This window comes from Neovison vison, chromosome 6 (genome assembly GCF_020171115.1).
Source record: "Neovison vison isolate M4711 chromosome 6, ASM_NN_V1, whole genome shotgun sequence".
NCBI lineage: Eukaryota > Metazoa > Chordata > Mammalia > Carnivora > Mustelidae > Neogale > Neogale vison.
In genome coordinates this window covers 67,935,196-67,955,978 of record NC_058096.1, presented here as the reverse complement: position 1 = coordinate 67,955,978, position 20,783 = coordinate 67,935,196, and the positions used below count along the sequence as shown (strand labels likewise).

Genomic DNA, 20,783 nt, shown 5'->3' with positions numbered 1-20,783 from the left:
GCCGGCCCCTGAGGAGTCAGCCAGCACTTGAAGTGGATTTGTGTTGTGCTGTTAGACAGCCGCGTGCTGTGCGGTTGAACTTGATTTGACAACCGCATTTGTGGGTCATTTCTTTCCCATGTTGGGCTCCAGCTGGGGGAATTCCTACATGATTTCTCTGTGGGAGATGATCTCACCAACTACAATTGTCGGGCTTCTGGTGTCAGTGACCACTATGTGCCCTAGCATACTGGCCTTGAACAAAATAGACACTGTGTTTAACTATGACTTACCTTCAAGAAGCATGTTCTGGAGAAGCCCATCACTTGGCCTCATCTTTCACTCGTGTATTAATGGCTCCTACACTATACTACACCCAGATATTTTACCCATGTTTCTGCCGGCTCTCTAGTTTTCTGCTTAGAACTTCCTCCACCAAAGTTGTCTGCTCCCAGTTCCCAATCCCATCTACCCATGCGGTCTCATCATTCCCCGGGCCAATTCCGATGCCTTCTTCCTCTGAAGGCTCAAGGTGCTTCAAACCTTGGTAACCTGCCCTTCTCACCGCATTTCTGTGATGTGATGCCCTGCCCTCCTGAGCTCCTTCCTGCCCTGACACACAACCCCTTCCAGTCATGAAGCCGGATGGTGCGTCTCTCACAACAAAATATTTTCACTGTGCCTGTAGCATCGCCCCTCTCACCTGGTTCTCAGTCTACCCATCCCACCCAGTCCACCTCCTTCTGTCTTTTCACTGATTCCTGGCTCCACCCCTTCACTGGTGCTGCCTCCCTCTAACTTACATGGGTTCAGCACTTTGTGCTGTGAATGACAGAAGGTGCAATTACTACTTCCTTAAACAAACAAAAATCAAAACTATTGGTTGACATACAGATGAAAATCCCAGGCACGTCTGTTCAGGTCTGGCTTTAGTTCCAGAGACTGAAGATTGACGAGATTCTCCATGTCTCAGCTTTGCTTCCTTCAGCGTGACACTCTAGCAAATCCAGGCTGATAACCTCATAGCAATAAGTTGAGTGGAGAAATAGCTTCTCCTTGTCAACCATTCTACCGGACCTTGGGCCTGACTGTCCTCAGCAGGAGTGGGTCACCTGTCCGTCCTGTTCTCTCAGCCACTGTTACCTCAGGGTAGATTGGTTTCTTCTCTCTCTGAGCTGCCTTCTCATCCCCCACAGGGAACATGTGGGTGCTCCTGGATCCCTCCCTTGTCACAGGGGGACTAAAGGTCACTCAGCGGCCCCATCGGGAGCCATTTCTCATGAAATATGCCACACCACCACTTCACTTGGCAGCAGTCCTGTGTTGGCACATGACCTTCTGGGGCAGAGTCCCAGATAGGAAGTGGGCACAGACTCTCTGCTCTCAGCTTTCTCCTCAACCTGCTGGGACTTCTGTTGTTGTACTCTACCCCCTCCTAGGTCAAGACTTGGGACAGAGGTGGCGTCAGGCCCCCTCAGGGAACTTGGGTGTCATTCTATCCCTAGTCTCATCCTCTCCTATCTCTTTCCTCATGTTGCCTATTCCCTGAGAGCTTCTATGGTGCCTTCTATTCAAGAAGAGGTATCCCCTTCCTCCTCTCTGTGGACTTTAGTTCTGAGAGGTACCTGGATTTTTTTTCAGGTACATTGTCCAGAAAATTCCCTACATACCCCCAAAAATTAGAATTGGTTTTTCTGTCACCTGCAAGTAAGAGAGTCCTGAGTAGGACCAGCCCACAGCCCAGTGCCTGGCACATTGCTTCCTACAAAATAGGAACTGTCATCATTGTTATTCATCAGATGGAGGAGCAAGTGATGCCCACCGACGACAGTGAAACAGAGCAGAAATGAAAATGTGCCATGCCATCGGCTCCCAGCCTTGGTCTCCCCTTCTTTTCCCAGCCTGTTCCTTTGTCCTCTCCACACACATCTTGGCCCCCCAGGGAAACTATAAAAATTCAGTGAAAGCAGAACCCATCCGTCTTACAAAAACGTTCCCAGGCTCGCCCAAGTTATGAATATTCTGCTAGGCAGCTGCCATTTACTGAATGAATATTCTGCTGACATTTGCTGCCATTTCACATAAGCAATATCTGCCTAGACCAAGAGCAGCTAGGAGCAGGTGCCCATCTTCAATTCAGTTTCAATCCATTAAGCAAAAATTGAACAAATATTTGTCCAGCCTTCTTTGTCATGCCTTGTAGACTCAGAGGAACAATGGGCTACTGCTTCACCCTTAAGGGAACTTCACTACAGGGGAAGAAGACAAGCAGTCTAGGACAGAAACTGAGGAAACATAACAATACTGGGGAAGCTTCTAGAGGAGGGGGTGGGGCAGTTTATTTGCATCAGGCTCTAAGTTCCAAAGGTCTGGGGCCTGCAATCCTGCCTTACAACAGAATTATATATCCACACAAAATATTTCTTTGGTCCCCACCACATACCTAGTTTACAAATATTATCTTTAAATTCCATTTACTGTGGGTTTTGGTTCTCTGATTATTAGAGGAGTGGATTCACTGTAGAAACTTGGAAAAATACACAGTACACAAAAATAAACATGAAAATAAAAATTCTCCATCATAAATTTCTGTCGATTCATATGGTACAGAATATCAAACTAAGCTCTCAAGAGAGATCGGTCCACCTCACTGCTGAAGACACAGGGCTTCAGGACATAAAAGTCTTACAAAAGGCTAAAAGTCATTTCAGAGGTTCTTGCAAAAATGTGTACTCGCCCTAACACTTGCGTATTTAGAAAAAATGGGATGAGAGCCTCTCAGCTTCAGGGTGGTCTGTTCTCTATTATTTATGTATGCGTGATTCATTTTACCAGCTGTAATGCCTTCTCACTGCCTCAGGCTTATTCTTTAAGCCCCTTCCCCTCCTGAGAGCAACTAGGGAGGGCACATTCATTTTACCATCCATCAGGATGAAATTTAATTAGAAAGGCAAATCTGGAAGAACAGAACACAAAATAACCACGTTAAATAAAAATAAAAGATGGCTCTGAACCTGACCTAGAGCCAAAAAGGATCACAAAGAACTGAAGTAATTTGCTGAATCATAGATCTAAATATTCATTTTCATTCTCTAAACTCGGAGCTCAACTGAAAGATGTTTCTGAGAAAAAAGAAACAAGCACTAGATGAACTCACTAATATCATTTAGAAATCATAAAGGGACAACAAAGATTCTGGAAATCTATTTCATCTGCCACAGTACCTAGCACATACTTTATAAAAATTGGATGAACGGATGAATGGATCAAGGGTCCCTCCCTCTCAGTTAGAAGCCAATCAGAAAGGGGACAAGAAAAAATGAGAACCCCAAAAATGAACTCCCATGGAGCTCTCTGCAGTCTCATGAGATTCATGTTCATGAACGTAACCCCAGACTTCCAGTTAGGACCCAAAACAGAAAAGATGGAAGCTCGAAGAAAACAGCTTTAAAATGCAGAAAGAGGGGTGCCTGGGTGGTTCAGTCTATTGACTGAAGCTTGGTTTTGTCTTAGGCTTGTGATCTCGGGGTTGTGGGACTGAGTCTTCTGGCAGGCTCTGTGCTCAGATGGAGATTCTCTCCCTCTCCCTCCTCCTCTGCTTACCATCCTCTCCTGCCCACTGCTACTCTCTCTCTCGCTCAAATTAAAAAAAAAAAAAAAAAAAGCCAAAAGAAAGTCATTGCCAATGCAGAATTCTGTGCCAGAAAAAAGAGGGGACAGAGAACAGTCAATTTGTCCAAAAATCAATCAGAGAAAAGGGGAGATCTGGGGCATCATAAACATTTCAGGGTCCTTTTCACTGAACTAAGGGGATTTCTTTACTTCGTATATATGTTTTAAACCACCGAATGAGAAGAAAATGAAACATCTCAGTATTATCCAGAAAGGAGCTGAACAAATTTATCTTATAGTCACTTTGAATTTTTTTTTGGAAATTGCATTCCAAAGCCAACTGGAGTCACCCATACTCTCGGTGTGCTCAGATTACTTATGTTTTTTTTTACCACTGGCTGAGTTGACTTGGGTTGAGAGATCCTCTGCCTCCAGCCCAGGTCTCTCTGTTGAGCAATAGACAACAATATCTACTTACCTGCTCAGTGATTCCACCTGAACCTCCACAAGCTCCACCATATGAAACTGAACACTTTATCTGATGTCCAACCTAGTGTCTCCTATCCTATGGAAAAGCACATCAGATACTTTCCCTAATCTGGAAACTAGAGACTGGGAGACGTCCTCTCTCCCTCATCCTTTACATCAACCTTTCCCAACTCTTGCTAATCACTACCTGTTTAAATATTCCCCCAATTTGCCCACTTTGCTTCTCCCTATCACTGCCATACCCCAAACCACAGATTTGCTTGCTGTCACTGAGAGTACTTTGCGTTTTCTGGAATTTTATATAAATGAAATCACACAGAATGCATGCTTTTTGTTTTCTTGCTGGCTTTTTTCACTTACTTAACATAATTACTTTGACATTCATCCATGCTAATGTGTGTACTAAAAATTCATTCTTTTTCTTGTTGAGTATTATTCCATTTTAAAGATATACCACAATTTATCAAGTCACCCGTAGGTGGACATTTGGGTTGTTCCCAGTTTGGGCTGTTACAAAGACACCTGCTATGAACATTTGTGTACAAGTATTGGTACTTGCACTAGTGAGCTCACGTTCTCATTGCTTTTAGGTAACTAGATATGGTCTGGCTGGGTCATATGGTAGGCATATGTAGACTTTTCTTTTTTTTAAGTAATCTCTGCACCCATCGTGGGGCTCAAACTGACAACCTCAAGATCAAAAGCTTCATGCTCTGCTGACTGAGCTAGCCAGCCCCCCCCCATGTTTAACCTTTTAGTAAGCTGCCAAATTGTTTTCTAGGGTGCTTATATCATACTACATTATCTCCAGCAGTGTATGACAATTCCTGTTGCTCTGTATCCTTACCCATACTTGATACATACAGTCAGTACTTTAAATTTTAGCCATCTTGGTGGGTGTGTAGAGTATCTTACTGGAGTTTAAATTTGCATATCACCTCTGTTTAATGACGTTGAGCATCTTTTCATGTGCTTATCTGCCATCTGTATATCTTCCTTGGTGAAGTGTCTATTCAAACCTTTTAACCATTTTTTGCTTTCTTATTGAGTTATGAGTGTTTTTTTTATATATTTTAGAAACAAGTCTGTCAGACATACATTTTACAAATAATGTCTCCCAGCCCGTTTGCATTTTTGTTTTCATAACCATGTTTTTGAAGAGCAAAAATTTTTAATTTTGATGAAGCTTAGTTTGTTGATTTTTTACTTCTACAGTTCTTGATTTTTGTGTTTTCTTTAAGAAATCTTTGTCGGGGCACCTGGGTGGTTCAGTGGGTTACGCCTCTGCCTTTGGCCCAAGTCATGGTCTCAGGGTCCTGGGATGGAGCCCCGCATTGGGCTCTCTACTCAGCAGTGAGCCTGCTTTCCCTCCTCTTTCTGCCTGCGGCTCTGCCTGCTTGTGATCTCTCTCCCTCTGTCAAATAAATGAATAAATAAATAAATAAATAAAAAATAAATCTTTGTCAAACCCAATGCCAATTAGGATTTTCTCCTACCCTCTTCAGAAGTTTTAGCTCTTACATTTAGGTCTATGATCCAATTCAAGTTAATTTTAGAGAGAGTGAGAGGTCAGGGTGGAGGTCCAAGTTTTTGCATATGATTTCTAATTGTTTTGTCATCATGTGTAAACATTATCCTTTCCCTATTGATTTGCCGGAGCTCCTTTGTTGAAATCAATTGCTTTATTCGTGTTTGTCTATTTGTGACCTCTCTACTCTGTTACATTAATCTGTGCATCTCTCTTCATGGCAGTACCACATGGTCTTGATTACAGTAGCTTTGTAATAAGTTGTAATACCAGATAGCACAATCCTCTGATTTTGTTCTTCTTTTTTCAGTATTGTTTTCTTTTAGGTCTTTTCCATTTCCACATAAATTTTAGACTCAGCTTGTGAATTTCTACAAAACACTTGCTGGGAATTTGATTGGGATTGCATCAAATCTATAGATCACTTTGAGGAGGTTAGTGAACTTAACAATAGTAAGTCTTTTGAAATATACACCATATATGTCTATTGCAACTTTCTGTTGCAATGTTTTGTTGTTTTCATTGTATAGGTGTTGCACACTTTTTGTTGAATTTACCCCCAATAGTTCCATATTTTTGATGCCGTTTTAATGGTGTTGTTTCTAAAATGTCCAGTTGTTCATTGACAGTAGGTATAAATACAACTGATTTTTGTATATTGCCCTTGTATCCAGCAAACTTGCTAACCTCTTTTATTCTAGCAGCTTTGGGGAGATCCCTTTAAAATTTTCTATGGAGATGATTATATCATGTGTGGATAGAGTTCTTCTTCTTCTTTTTTTTAAGATTTTATTTATTTGACAGAGAGAGACAGTGGGAGAGGAAACATAATCAGGGGGAAGCTGGAGAGTGAGAAGCAGGGGGAAGCAGGTTCCCTTGTGAGCAGGGAGCCTGACAGGACCCTGGGATCATGACCTTAGCTGAAGGAAGAGGCTTAATGACTCAGCCACCCAGGCACACCTAGAGTTCTTCTTCTGTCCCAACTGGATGCCTTTTATCTCTTGTTCTTACTGTACCAGTTTAAACTTCTAGTAAAATGCTAAACAAGAGTGGGGAGAATGTTTATGATTTTAAAATATCTTTGAGTCTTTCACCATTGAGTATCATGTTAGCTGTGGGCTTTACATAGGTCCCTTTTATGAGAGTGAAGATGCTCCTTTCTATTTCTAATTTGCTGAGTTTTCAACGATAATGATGCTGGATTCTGTCCGATGCTTTTTTTTTTCTAAATTATTATTGTTATTTTTTAAAGATTTTATTTATTTATTTGACAGAGAGAGATCACAAGTAGACAGAGAGGCAGGCAGAGAGAGAGAGGAGGAAGCAGGCTCCCTGCTGAGCAGAGAGCCTGATGCAGGACTCGATCCCAGGACCCTGAGATCATGACCTGAGCCGAAGGCAGTGGCTTAACCCACTGAGCCACCCAGGCACCCGTTCTAAATTATTTTTAATTAACATATATTATTTGTTTCAGGGGTGCAGGTCTGTGAATCATCGGCTTACATTTTCCCAGCACTCACCATAGCACATACTCTCCCCAATGTCCATAATCCAACCACTCTATCCCTACCTCCCCACCCCCCAGCAACCCTCATTTTGTTTTGTGAGATTAAGAGTCTCTTATGGTTTGTCTCCCTTCCATCCCATCTTGTTCATTTTTTTTCCTTTTTTAAAATTCCCTACTTCCAGATTATTTTTATCCATCTACTGAGAAGACCAAACAATTTTTTCTCTTATCTCTGTTAACATGGTATATTATACTCACTTTTTAAAAATGTTAAGCCAGCCTTGGATTCCTAGGATAAATTCCACTTGGTCATGATACATTCTCCTTTTAACACACTGTTGTATTTGATTTGCTAAAATTTTGTTTCAAATGTTTGCATCTATGTTCACAAGTGATATTAATGTATAGTTTTCTTGTAAAGTTATTTTCTGTTTCTGGTGTCAGGGCTGGCTTTATCGAATGAGTTAGGATGTATCTATTCCTATTTTAGTTTCTGGAAAATTTTGTGCAGAACAGGTGCTATTCCTTCCTTAAATTTTTGGTAGATATTGCCATGAAAGCCATCTAGACCTGGAGTCTCCTTTATAGGAATTTTTAAACCATGAATTTTATTTCATAAATGGATGTGACTGCCCAAAATATCTATTTCTTTTCCAGTAAGATTTGGTAATTTGTGTCTTCTCTCTTTTTTTAAAAAGATTTATTTATTTATTTGACAGAGAAAGATATCACAAGTAGGTAGAGAGAGGCAGGCAAGGGGGGGGGCAAGCTTACCGCTGAGTGGAGAGCCAGATGTGGGGCTCAATCCCAGGACCCTGAGACCATGACCTGAGCAGAAAGCAGAGGCTTAACCCACAAAGCCATCCAGGTGCCCCAGTAATTTGTGTCATTGAAGTAATTTGTCAATTTCATCTAAGTTGTCAAACATATTAGCATAAACTTGTTCACAATATTCCCTTATCTTTGTAATATCTATAAAATCTGTAGTGATTTCTCCTCTTTCATTTCTGTTGTTGGTAGTCTGTGTATTTTATCTGTCTCTTCTTTGTGCTAGAGTTTATAAATTTTATTGAGCATTTCAAAAATGAGCTTTTGATTTAATTGGTTTTCTCTGTTGGTTTTTTGTTTTCTATTTCATCCATTTCTGCTCTTATATTTATTATTTACTTTCCCCCTGTTCCCCCTGATTACTTGAGGTAAAATTTTAGGTCGTTGATTTCAGACCTTCCTTATTTTCTAATATAGACTTTTAGTGCTACACATAAATTTCCTTTTTAATCATTACTTTAACTGTATCACACAAATTCTGATACATTGTTTTCATTTACATTCAGTTCAAAATATTTTCTGATTGCTCTTTGAGCTGTGAGTTATTTAATAGTTTGTTTAGCTTATGAATATGTGGGGATTTTCCAGGTATATTTCTGTTACAGATTTTTAATTTTATTCCTCTGTGGTCAAAGAACATGCTTTGTATGATTTGATTGTTTTAAAATTTATTGAGACTTATTTATGGCCCACAATATTGTTTAACATTAACAGTTTTGAAACAGAATATACATTCTGCTGTTGTTGTGTAGAGTGTCATATAGATATGAATTAAATCAAGCTGGTTGATAGTGGTTTTCGACTTTTCCTATCCTCACTGATTTTCTATTTGTTCCATCAATTATTGAATGAGTCCATATTTGTTTATTTCTCCTTTCAGTTCTATTAATTTTTGTTTCATGTATTTTTTTTAAAGATTTTATTTATTTATTTGACAGACAGAGATCACAAGTAGGCAGAGAGGCAGGCAGAGAGAGAGAGAGAGCAGAGGAAGCAGGCTCCCTGCAGAGCACAAAGCCCCATGTGGAGCCCAATCCCAAGATCCTGGGATCATGACCTGAGCCGAAGGCAGAGGCTTTAACCCCCTGAGCCACCCAGGCGCCCGTTTCATGTACTTTTAAGTTGTTAATAGATGCATACATGTTTTGGTCTGTTATTTGTAACTAATAGATTGTCCCTTTATCATTGTGAAAAGACCTTTTCTATCCCTTCAAATATTCTTTGATCTGAAATATACTTAGTATATTAATACAGCCACTGCAGCTTTCTTTTGGTTAGAAAAGAAAGGATGTATTTTGGTACATCCTTTTCTATCCCTTTTCTTTTAATCTATTGATGTCTTTATATTTAAAGTAGTTTTTTGGTAAGCATCATAAAGTTGTATGTTGCTTTTTTAAAAAGATGTTGTCTTATTTATTTGAGAGAGAGTGTGTGTGTGTGTGAGAGAGAGAGAGAGAGCACAAGCAGGGAGGAAGGGCAGAGGGAGAGGGAGAAGCAGACTCCCCTGCTGAGCCGGGAGCTCTACTTGAGGCTCCATGCCTGGACCCTGAGATCATGACCTGAGCTGAAGACAGATGCTTAACTGACTGAGCCACTCAGGTGCCCCTGTATGTTGCTTTTTTATTCAGTCTGACAATCTGCCTTTTATTTGAAGTATTTAAACTATTTTTGTTCAAAAGGATTAATAATTTCGTTGGGTTTGATGCTACCATTTTACTATTTGCTTTTTATTTGTCCCATTCTGCTTTTTGTTTGCTCATTTTGCTGAATACAGAGGTGCTCCCTCACTGCACAGAGCCCCCAACATATTCTCACACATTCTATAGGGAGCAAGAAGCCAAATAATCCTGACTTGTCCCTCTTCTGCTCCCTTCTCCCTATCCATCAGACCTGGCTTCAACACCCTATCCCATTCCTTTGGACACTTCCTGGGTTGCAAAATGATCCAAAGCAGAAAAGTTGAGCTGAGCCAGGCAGAAGCAGGCCTGGGACAACTGGGGTGCTCTCTGTTGTCCTGGAGACCAAAGGTCTATCCACCCAAATCCCTTTGAAAAAGTGGCAGACCAGCATAATGGCAGCATGGAGAGGTGGGCAAAGAATGGAGTCGTTACAAGAAGGCTCCAATTCTTGTTCATTCATTTACTGAGTGCTAGGATATGCCCTGTGCCCAGTGCCCAGCACTGAGTTGGGCATCATTCAAGCAAGACAACACTGAATCTTCACTGCTTGAGCTGTTTCAAAAGCCTGTCTGGGAAGCTGTATTGTCCAACAAGCAACAGTGCATGATTTGACCACTTTGGGTTCTGCAGGAAGAAAAGCAACCCTATTTCATGTAAGGGACAAAAGTAATGGCTAGAGAGGTTCAGTGATGTGCCCAAGGTGACCCAAGAATCTGGTGTTTGAGTTTGTATAAAATTAAGGCCCAGGGTTAGTTTTCATCCACTGTCTCCGGGCTCTCATCCATCCAACTGTACCCCACAGACCAAGAAAGCCCTCACAGGTCAGAACCGTCCAGGGTGCACATCATGATACCGCAGTTCTTCACCAGGGCCCTGTGTGCAGATCCCAGGTCCTTGAGCAGGGTCTGTTCTCCCTAGAGTTCCCCCACATGGCTCCTGCTGCCTCGAGGGGCTGGGACTTGTCACGCGGCAGACATGTCAGCTGGTCAGACAGCAATGTCTCTGAATCCTCCAGAGTGCCTTGCACAGGCCTGGAGATCGATAAATGTCTGCTGATCAAGTCTCTGTTAATGAATGGCGACGACTTCATCAGTGAATACTGATGGCTTTGAGACTCCTGCTCACTCTGGACAATAAGCCAGAGCTTTTGCCAAAGGAGACAGAAAAGAATTCCCAATAAGCTGGATGTATTCCAGTCCCCTATGTGGACAAATCTGTAATCAATTCAGGGGAAGTGGGGCTCTCTCTGTTGTCATGGTGACTCTTTAAAAAATCTTCTTTAACAGCATCCCAGACATCAAGACTCTGAAGTAATGGCCCTTTTAAAATGGAATCATATTAATAATATCTACCTGACGGAACAATGTATTTCTTTCTTTCTCTTTATTAGATGCATTATTAACTTGGCTAGCAGCAAGACCTCATAAATGCAAAGTGCCCATTCAAGAACACCACTTCCAGCTTGTCATACATAAGGATGCAACTCACCTATTCCAGAGAAACTCCTGGAGAAGGAATGAGCTCTGTGAATGGGTATCTTCAGGCTGTAGATTCTTGAAGGGTCTGAATTGTGTGTGGGTCTCTTCCCTTGGGTGAATCCTCCAAACCTGGGGCACTTTGCGCAGATAGGCAGACCAGGCTGGTCACAGAACATTGGAGGGAAGTTGGGAAAAGAATAGGTACATTTCAAAGAAGTTCTACATTGTGCAAGAAATAAATTGCAAGAATCTTGAATCTAACAGCTTTCCTTCCCCAGTGTCAACTTTGGACATTGGATTAAAAATATTTAGTGTTTATTGAGCAAGTAATAATCGCTTCTCAGCCATTCAGCTAAAATCAAGTGTATTGAGCAAGGAATAAGGCAGATAGACTCTAAAATAGCCTCCAGGGATCTCCACCTTTTGGTATTCAAACCCTTGTGTAACCCCCTCACTTTGAATGTGAGCAGGACCTTCAAGCTTCTTTTAGCCAATATGACAAAAGTGATAAGATGACCCTCCTGTGATTACATTACATAGAATGTAATTTGTTAACTGACTCTCTCCCTTGCTGGTTTTGATGAAGCAAGGCACCATATTGTGGGCTAAGTTATGGAGAGACCCTCTGGCAGACAACTGAAGGCGGACTCTAGCCAACTGCCAGAAAGGAACTGAGACCTTAAGTCCAACAACCCCAAGGAACTGAACTCTCCCAGCAACCGTATGAGCTTTGAGGTAGATTCTTTCCCTGGTCAGAGTTTCAGGTAAGACTCCAACCCTAGCCAACTTCTTAACTGCAGCCTCATGAGAAATCCTGAAGCAGAGGACTCCGCTAAGCCATGCCCAGATTCTTGAGTCACACAAACTCTGAGATAACAACTGAGTGTTGTTTTAAGCCACTACCTTTGTGTTTACGGCAATCGATAACTAATACAATCACCTGGTAATATTCTTTTTTCTTCTGATTTCTTTTTTTAAAATTTAAATTCAATTAATTAACTATAATGTGTTATTAGTTTCAGAGACAGAGTTCAGGGATTCATCGGTTGTATATAACACCCAGTTCTCATTACATCAAGTGCCCTCCATAAGTCACCCAGTTAGCCCATCCCCCCACCCACATCCTCTCCAGCACCCCTCAGTTTGTTTCCTATTGTTAAGAATCTCTTACCTGGGAGTAAGAGTCTCTTACCTGGACCTAAGAATCTCTTACCTGGACCACCTGGGTGGCTCAGTGGTCTGGGCCTCTGCCTTCAGCTCAGGTCATGGTCTCAGGGTCTTGGGATTGAGCCCTGTGTCAGGCTTTCTGCTCAGCAGGGAGCCTGTTTCCTGCCCCCCCTCCCCCGCCTGCCTCTCTGCCTGCTTGTGATCTCTTCTCTGTCTGTCAAATAAATAAATAATAGAAAATCTTAAAAAATAAAATCTCTTACCATTTGTCTCCCTCTCTGATTTTGTCTTATTTTATTTTTCCCTCCATTCCCCTATTATCCTGTTTTGTTTCTTAAATTCCACATATGAGTGAAATCATGTAGTTGTCTTTCTCTGGTTGACTTATTTAGCTTACCATAATACCCTCCATTGAAAATGGTAAGATTTCGGGGCACCTGGGTGGCTCAGTGGGTTAAGCCGCTGCCTTCGGCTCAGGTCATGATCTCAGGGTCCTGGGATTGAGTCCCGCATCGGGCTCTCTGCTCAGCAGGGAGCCTGCTTCCCTCTCTCTCTCTGCCTGCCTCTCCATCTACTTGTGATTTCTCTCTGTCAAATAAATAAATAAAATCTTAAAAAAAAAAAAAAGAAAAGAAAATGGTAAGATTTCATTTTTTGATGGCTGAGTAATATTCCCTTGTGTATATATACACCACATCTTCTTTATCCATTCATTTATTGGTGGATATCTGGGCTCTTTCCATGTTTGGCTACTGTGGACATTGCTGTTATAAACATTGGTGTGCATGTGCCCCTTCGGCTCACTCTTTGTATCCTTTGGGTAAATACCCAGTAGTGTGATTGCTGGGTCGTAGGGTAGCTCCATTTTTAATTTTTTGAGGAACCTCCATACTGTTTTCCAGAATGACTGTACCAGCTTGCATTTTAACCAGCAGTACAGGAGGGGTCCCCTTTCTGTGCATCCTCGTCAATATCTGTTGTTTCCTGACTTGTTAATTTTAGCTGTTCTGACTGAACACCTACTAATGTTCTCAGCACCATGCAGACACATGGCAGACAACTTCCTGCCTTTGCGGATATTCCCTCCCAGTTAAGGAGAGAGAAAACAAACAAATAAATAAATCACTGCCATGGAGGAAAAGAAATCAGGGCAAGGGAATAGAACAGGAGGTGGATGGTATTTTAAGATTTTTTTTTTTTTTTTTTTGAGTAATCTCTACACCCAGTGTGAGGTTCAAACTCACAACTTACAAGATCAAAAGCCATTCGCATCACGGACTGAGCCTCCATGGATGGTATTTTAGATAGGGTTGGTGAGGAAACTTCTCTGCGCAGAGGAAACATATGTACAGAGAATGGAAGAAGTGAGAATATCTGAAGGAAGATCAGTCTAGGCAGAGGGAATGGCAAATCCAAAGGTCCTGGGGTGGGATCAGGTTTCTCAAGTTGAATCGTGACATGCTCTGACCTATGAGAGTCTCCCTGGAAGGATGATCCTTTTCTAATACAGTATGAATTGGCTGAAGCTACACAGAGCCTGGAAAGTCACAAAGAGCCTCTCACCTATTTTTTTCAGGGATTCTCCCAGAAAGCCTGTGAAGTATTTGGGGCAGGTACAGGAAGTTCCTCCCCAGCTTTGCATCCCTCTAGCTGAAAATGCTGGTCTCTGTGGTTGGACTTCTGGGTCCTTTTTGCACATTTTGCCATTATAATGGAAGCAGGACAAAGAGTGAGTCACTCCAGTCATGACTTAGGGACCCTAGATAGTAATGTCAGAAAGCCTTTGAATATTTGCATGGAGATGACAAATATGCATGCTATTTGCAGTGAGGCAAGTGGACATACAGGAATCCTCCCACCCTCACTTTTTATTTATTTATTTGTTTGTTTTTTACATTTTAGAGAAGGAAGATCCTGAAAATATTTTTTGTGAATTAATTATATAGGGCACATTATTACTAATCTAAATGTATTTTTTAAAAGATTTTATTTATTTATTTGATAGAGAGAGAGAGAGACAGCGAGAGAGAGAACACAAGTAGGGAGAGTGGGATAGGGAGAAGCAGGCTTCCTGCTGAGCAGGGAGCCCAGTGCAGGACTTGATCCCAGGACCCTGGGATCATGACCTGAGCCAAAGGTGGACACTTAACGACTGAGCCACCCAGACGCCACCTAAAATGTTTTAAGTGCCATTAAGATGGTAGTTTCTTCCTTTTTTTTTTTTTAATGGTACTCTATGTATTGTGTTTTTGTAGAGGTCACTTAGATACAATAGAAGTTTTATATATTCACATATATTAATCCCTTAATCTTATTTTCTGGTAAGGTTTGAGTCCACATGTACAACATTTTTGTTAAGCAAACATAAGCCTCAGGTTTGAAAGAGAAATCTGTATTACTACCCCTGAAATTGGAGAGATTAAGTAAAAGACCTCTGTGTTTCCTTAGAGGGGTCCTGGTGGTGTGGGCCCCGGGAGAGGGGGAGTGCAGCAAACCTAATGATATTGGGAAATAGGTGACTGAAACCTCACCCTACTCTCCATTCATCCACTCATCCACCCACCCATGCATTTCCCTATCCACCCCACACATCCATTTAACAAATACTTATTGAGCATCTGATAAAGCCAAGCATTGCAATAGAAAAGTCGAGATCAGGCAGCCAAGGCCACTGTCCTCATATAGTTTAATCTTCATTCTCCACACGAAGTTGGGTACCATCCCTAATTACAATCTCCTCCACTACCCTGAGCTCTCATTTCTGCAGTCACACATCTCACACTGGCTGGGGGATGTCCAGATAAATGTTGCTCCCCAGTCTTATGGAAGCATAATCCAAGAGATTCCCTCAAAGCACTCTCTGAGATGGATGTGATCAGAGTAGACAATCAGAGATCTCAGAATCTGGTGCAAAGTCCTTCTGGTACCTAACTCATGGGAAGCTCTTCTGGGTTGTAATACTAACAGCACAAAGCCTTCTGAAATAAATATTCAAATACTATTACAGGCTGGCAGGATTGAGGAATTATTTTCAAAAAGTGCGTGTTTCTTTTTCTTGTTTTAAGATTTTATTTATTCATTTGAAAAACAGCAAATGAGAGAGAGCACAGGCAGGGGGAGTGGCAGACAGAGGGAGATGCAGGCTCCCCACTGAGCAGGAAGCCTGACGTGGGGCTTGATCCCAGGGATCCCAGGGATTGATCCCCTGGGATCATGACCTGAGCCAAAGGCAGATGCTTAACTGACTGAGCTACTCAGGTGTCCCCAAAAGGTATGTGTTTCTTTCTAGATCCTGCTCCTCTGTTGCCTCTGTCCAAAAATTTTGATGTGTTCTCCAAGGTTATCTTCTTTGCCTTCTGCTTTATGTACCTTGAGTGAGTCCAAACATTTCTTTTTTACCAAATCTGAATCCTGGTCCAGTAAGTTCTCCTAAGCTTATGACCTATGTGTCTATTTTCCTGCTGAACTCACATATCCCAAAGGGCACAGATACTCAGTCTGTCCTAAACCAAACTTGAAGGCAAGTATAATAGCAAGGCCTCTGGACTTTAAGATGTGATAAATGAAACCTGCAGAGGATGTCTCCTGGGCTAAGCAGAGTAGGACAGAGAGGCTACCCCTAGTTCAAGAACATGAACCCCCCACAAGAAACATACAGCAGAGGGGCGCCTGGGTGGCTCAGTGGGTTAAAGCCTCTGCCTTCAGCTCAGGTCATGATCTCAGGGTCTTGGGATCGAGCCCCGTATCAGGCTCTCTGCTCGGCAGGGAGCCTGTCCACCCCCCCACCTCCGCTGCCTGCCTCTCTGCCTATTTGTGATCTCTGTCTGCCAAATAAATAAATAAAATATTAAAAAAAAAAAAAGGTACAGCAGAGAAATCCTGGGGTTCAGAGAGAAAACTGTGTTACTGTCCCAGAAGGAGAGTACCTGGAGAGAGGGGTTCTAGTAGCAGTCGTGCTGCTAGAGAGGGACCTTAGTCCTGGAGTAGGAGACTGTTTTAAGACGTTCTGGTCTAGGGTCCATGGCTCCTAAACAGCTGAATGATTAAGACCTTAACATCTTAGCATATCGACACATTCAGAACTTTGCTGACTCCAGATCAGGGCCCCAGTGCTGGGACTACACTGCCTTTTGGGAGAAGGGGTACATCAGTCTCCTGTGGGTATGGTTAGCATGAGCAGAACACTGAAAGACATAATTCTGAGTGGCCTGTGAGCCCCAGCCCCAGGCCTGGATTCCTCGGGGTTCTGATGGGCCAGAGAGGCACCGTCCATTCTGTGTGCGATTAATGACATCCAGTTGATCCATACTGCCACCAGCTGGACACAACCAGCATTTCTAGGACTTTGGGGTCTGGCATTTCCCCTATTTACTCACTAACACCAGAAAGTTCACTTTTAGGAACCATCACTCCAATAACTAAGGCTTTCTTACTATTTAAATGCAATCCGTACATCGGTATATGCTGATTCAATTTTGGAAAACTGTAGGTGCCTGGGTGGCTCAGTCGTTAAGTGTCTGCCTTCGCTCAGGTCATGATCCCAGGTTCCTGCGGTCAGGTCAGGTCGAGCCTCTTATGGGGCTCCCTGCTGGGCGGGAAGCCTGCTTCTCCCTTTCCCACTCCCCCTGCTTGTGTTCCATCTCTCACTGTCTCTGTCAAATAAATAAATAAAAACTTTAAAAAAGATTTTGGAAAATTGTCTGGGAATATTTACTAAAGATGAACACCTACTCCATGATCCAGAAATTCCATTCCTGGGCATATAGTCAAGAGAAATGAATTCACGGGGCGCCTGGGTGGCTCAGTGGTCAAATCCTCTGCCTTCTGCTCAGGTCATGATCTCAGGATCCTGGGATAGAGCCCCACATCGGGCTCTCTGCTCAGCGGGGAGCCTGCTTCCTCCTCTCTCTCTGACTGCATCTCTGCCTACTTGTGATCTCTGCCTGTCAAATAAATAAATAAAATCTTTTTTAAAAAAAGAGAGAAATGAATGCATACATTTAGCAAAAGACATATATATGAATGTTCATCACCACCTTTTCCATTATAGCCCCAAACTAAAAAAAAAAAAAAAAAAAAAAGACAACTGTGCATCAATAGAAGAATGGACTTAAAAAATTATGGAGAGAATGGCTAACATTAACAACACAGGAAACAACAGGTATTGGTGAGGATGCAGACAAAGGGGAACCCTCCTACACTGTTGGTGGGAAGACAAGCTGGTACAGCCACTCTGGAAAACATTATGGAGTTTCCTCAAAAAGTTGAAAATAGAGCTACCCTATGACCCAGCAATCACACTACTGGGTATTTACCCTAAAGATGCAAATGTAGTGATCTGAAGGGGCACGTGCATCCGAATGTTTATAGTAGCAATGTCCACAACAGCTGAACTATGGAAGAAACCTAGATGCCCATCAACAGATGAATGGGGAATATGAATGAATACACACATACACACACACACACACACACGCAGGAATACTATGCAGCCATCAAAACCCCAAAATCTTGCCATTTGCAACAATGTGGATGAACTAGAGGGTATTATGCTAAGCAAAAAAAGTCAATCATCATATGATCTCTCTGGTATGGGGAATTTGAGAGGTAGGGCAGGGAATCCTGCAGGGAAGGGAGGGAAAAGATGAAACAAGATGGGATCCGGAGAGAGACAAACTGTAAGAGACTCTTAATCTCAGGAAACAAATTGAGGGTTACTGGGGGCAGGGGGGTGGTGGTGGAACAGGATGGCTGGGTTATGGACAGTGGGGAGGGTAGGTGCTACGGTGAGTGCTGTAAAAGCGTAAGCCTGATGATTCATCAGTACAGGACCTGTACTCCTGAAGCAAATAACAGTTAAAAAAAAAAAAAGTCAAATGCTTAACTAACTGAACTGCCTAGCTGCCTAGGCACCCCTCAAATGCTTTTATTTTAAAATAATCTTTATACCAACACTGGGACTCCCAGAGTCCCTCAAGTCCCAATTAACTCTTATCTACCAGTCTCTGCCAGGAGGAGGGAAAGTAGAGAAAGTACTTTCGCCTTTGACCCTCTGATCCAAGAGTGTGGTGGTAGGGAAGAAACCACCATCAGCTTTTATTTAAAAAATGATTCTTTCCTCTGTCACATCTGTGTCCCATGTCCCCTGCCCCCCAGTCCCCGGTGGAGAGGTGCCCTCCTTCCCAGTAGCAAACGGAGTCTGGAATTCTCCCCTCCAACCTTCTTGAGGCTCCACTCTTGTACTTTTTCCTCCTCTTTCTCTAGGTTTTAACTCTTTTTTTCCATCGGCTTTTTTTTTTTTTTTAAAGATTTTATTTATTTATTTGCCAGAGGGAGCGCACAAGCAGGAGGAGCAGCAGGCAGAGGCAGAGGGAGAATCAGGCTCCCCGGTGAGCAGGGAGTCCGTCTCAGGACTGGATCCCAGGACTCCGGGATCATGACCTGAGCCAAAGGCAGACGCTTAACCAACAGAGCCACTCCGGTGTCCCTCTCCAGTGGCTTCTTCCCATATGCATGTAAATACTCTCAATTCTCTTTTAGTCGGGGGTGGGGGTGGGACACCCCCCCCAAATCCTCTTTAAATCTTCCTTCTGCAACTGCTGTCCTACCTTTTCCTCTCATTTACCCCCTAAGATCTGGAAAAGTGCAGGCATTCTTCGTTGCGGTTTCTCCAGCCCGCCTGCTCTGGTATCCTCTCACCGAAACCTGCTACGGTTGTCCTCTGGGGTCACCGCTCTGTAGTGAAATCCAGCTTCCGCCGGAAGCTCCTGGGTCTCCCGGTCTGCCGGGGTTTCAAGCTGGAAACCTGCCCTTCCCTCCGGGCGGGCTCCTCCCCCCATCGCTAGCTGTGCGGACGTCGCTCCTGCCCCTCCAGCCGCTCCTCCTCAGGCTCTTCCTCACGCCCCCCTGCCGCCCTCCGTGAACCTGTCCTTCCGCAGAACTCCGTGTCCAGGCACCTTCTTGCTTTGCTTGCTCTGCCCGAGCAAGGTCGCCGTTTCTTAAGCCCCACCCTCCCCAGAAAGTTCTGGGCATGTCTGGGGTGATGATGATAGCAGGGACTGCCAAGTTGCCGCCTCGAATCTATTCTCCCCTTTATACATAGTGGCAGACTCCTTCTATTAATCGGGGTACGTGGCTGTCTGCAGTAAAGAAGGTAGTTCCCCGCTCCGCCGTAGGTGGTTGGGGCCATGGGACTCTGTTCTGGCCAGTAGGTGTGAACACGTCACAGAGAACTTTTGAGACAAGCACTTAGAAGAAGCTCCCTGAACTCGGGGTTTCATTTCATGTTCCTTTCCCCCTTGCTCCTGTCCACTGACTGGAAGGAGATGTAATGCCTGACTCCACGGCTGTATTAAGGCAGTATTAAGGATGGCTGTATTAAGGAGGCAGTATTAGGGATGGCTGTCCCATGTGGTGGGGCAAGAGACAGGAACTGTCTGGGTCCCAGAGAACTTGCCAGAGCCTCAACGCCTGCCCTCGGTGCCTGCCTGGACTTCTTCTGGAGGAAGAAAACCATACACAACAGAGCACTGCTTTGTATCTAAGCCACTGTCAAGTCTGGCAGCTGAAATGAGCCCTGATACATCTCTTGACCTCCCAGTGGATGTAGGACATGTCATGGTTTGGAGCCAACGGCCATAAAGAAATTCTTGTCTTTGGTGCCAAAAGGTGGTTTTATTAAAGTACAGGGACAGGACCCAAGGGCAGAAACTGCTACACTGGGGTTGTGCTGAGTAACTGATTATATACTTTCAAGTTGGGAAGGGTCTGGGGATAGCATAAGTCTTTAAGAAATTTTGGAAGCAAGGTTTCTAGGACCTTGAGGAGGCTAGCCATTGTTAGGAAAAGATCATTTCTTAAAAAAGGTTTTGTTTATTTGACAGAGCACAGCAGGGGGAGTGGCAGGCAGAGAGAGGAAGAATCAGGCTCCCCATTGAGCAGGGACCCGGGGATCATAACCTGAGCTGAAGGCAGTTGCTTAACAACTGAGCCATCCAGGTGCCCCTGGAAAATGTCATTTATTGCTATCTAGTGAAACCCTAGTCATGAGACTTCAGATGTATATCAGTGGCCCATATATTGGGGGGGATGATGGCTAACATGTATCTTGGGGAGTAGAGATAAAGGAAGTTTCCAAAGGAATTTTTATAATTGAAGTAGATTCACAGGATCCTGGGGGGTCAGGCTAAGATTGCCTTTTGCCCTCAGCAAAGTATTAACATCGAAACTGCTGAGTTCCTAGAGGAGTGTCACTCTGCTTTTTCAAGGACCTGTCAATGGGCTGTAAGTAGTAAGGAAATTTAGGTTTTTTTCTTTTGTCTCTGTTTCCCACATGACTGACCATTAAGAAATTGGCGATCTTCTGTCCACCTGCTCCTCCCTCTGTGTGTCCAACCACAGGTAAAGGTGCACTCCTCCCTCTGGCTTTCTCCCAGTCAGAAACCAGGCTGCCGAGTGTCTCCTTTTGACACTCGGAGATAGATAACACTTGGTGACACTCGGTGTTAGAACCCTGT

At 43.2% G+C, this 20,783-nt stretch overlaps 1 protein-coding gene across 3 annotated transcripts in view; it reads right to left on the bottom strand.

Annotated features, from left to right (window-relative positions):
• The window catches only part of PXYLP1 (2-phosphoxylose phosphatase 1), an 89,707-nt gene extending 70,678 nt beyond the window's left edge, over positions 1-19,029 (bottom strand). For all 3 annotated transcript variants that reach the window (XM_044251483.1, XM_044251485.1, XM_044251486.1), the window contains exons 1-2: positions 18,876-19,029; positions 11,111-11,261 (exon numbers count right to left, since the gene is read on the bottom strand). The gene's annotated coding sequence lies outside the window, so the exon portion shown is untranslated. The remainder of the gene's footprint in view (positions 1-11,110; positions 11,262-18,875) is intronic.
• Between the last annotated feature and the right edge of the window lie 1,754 nt (positions 19,030-20,783).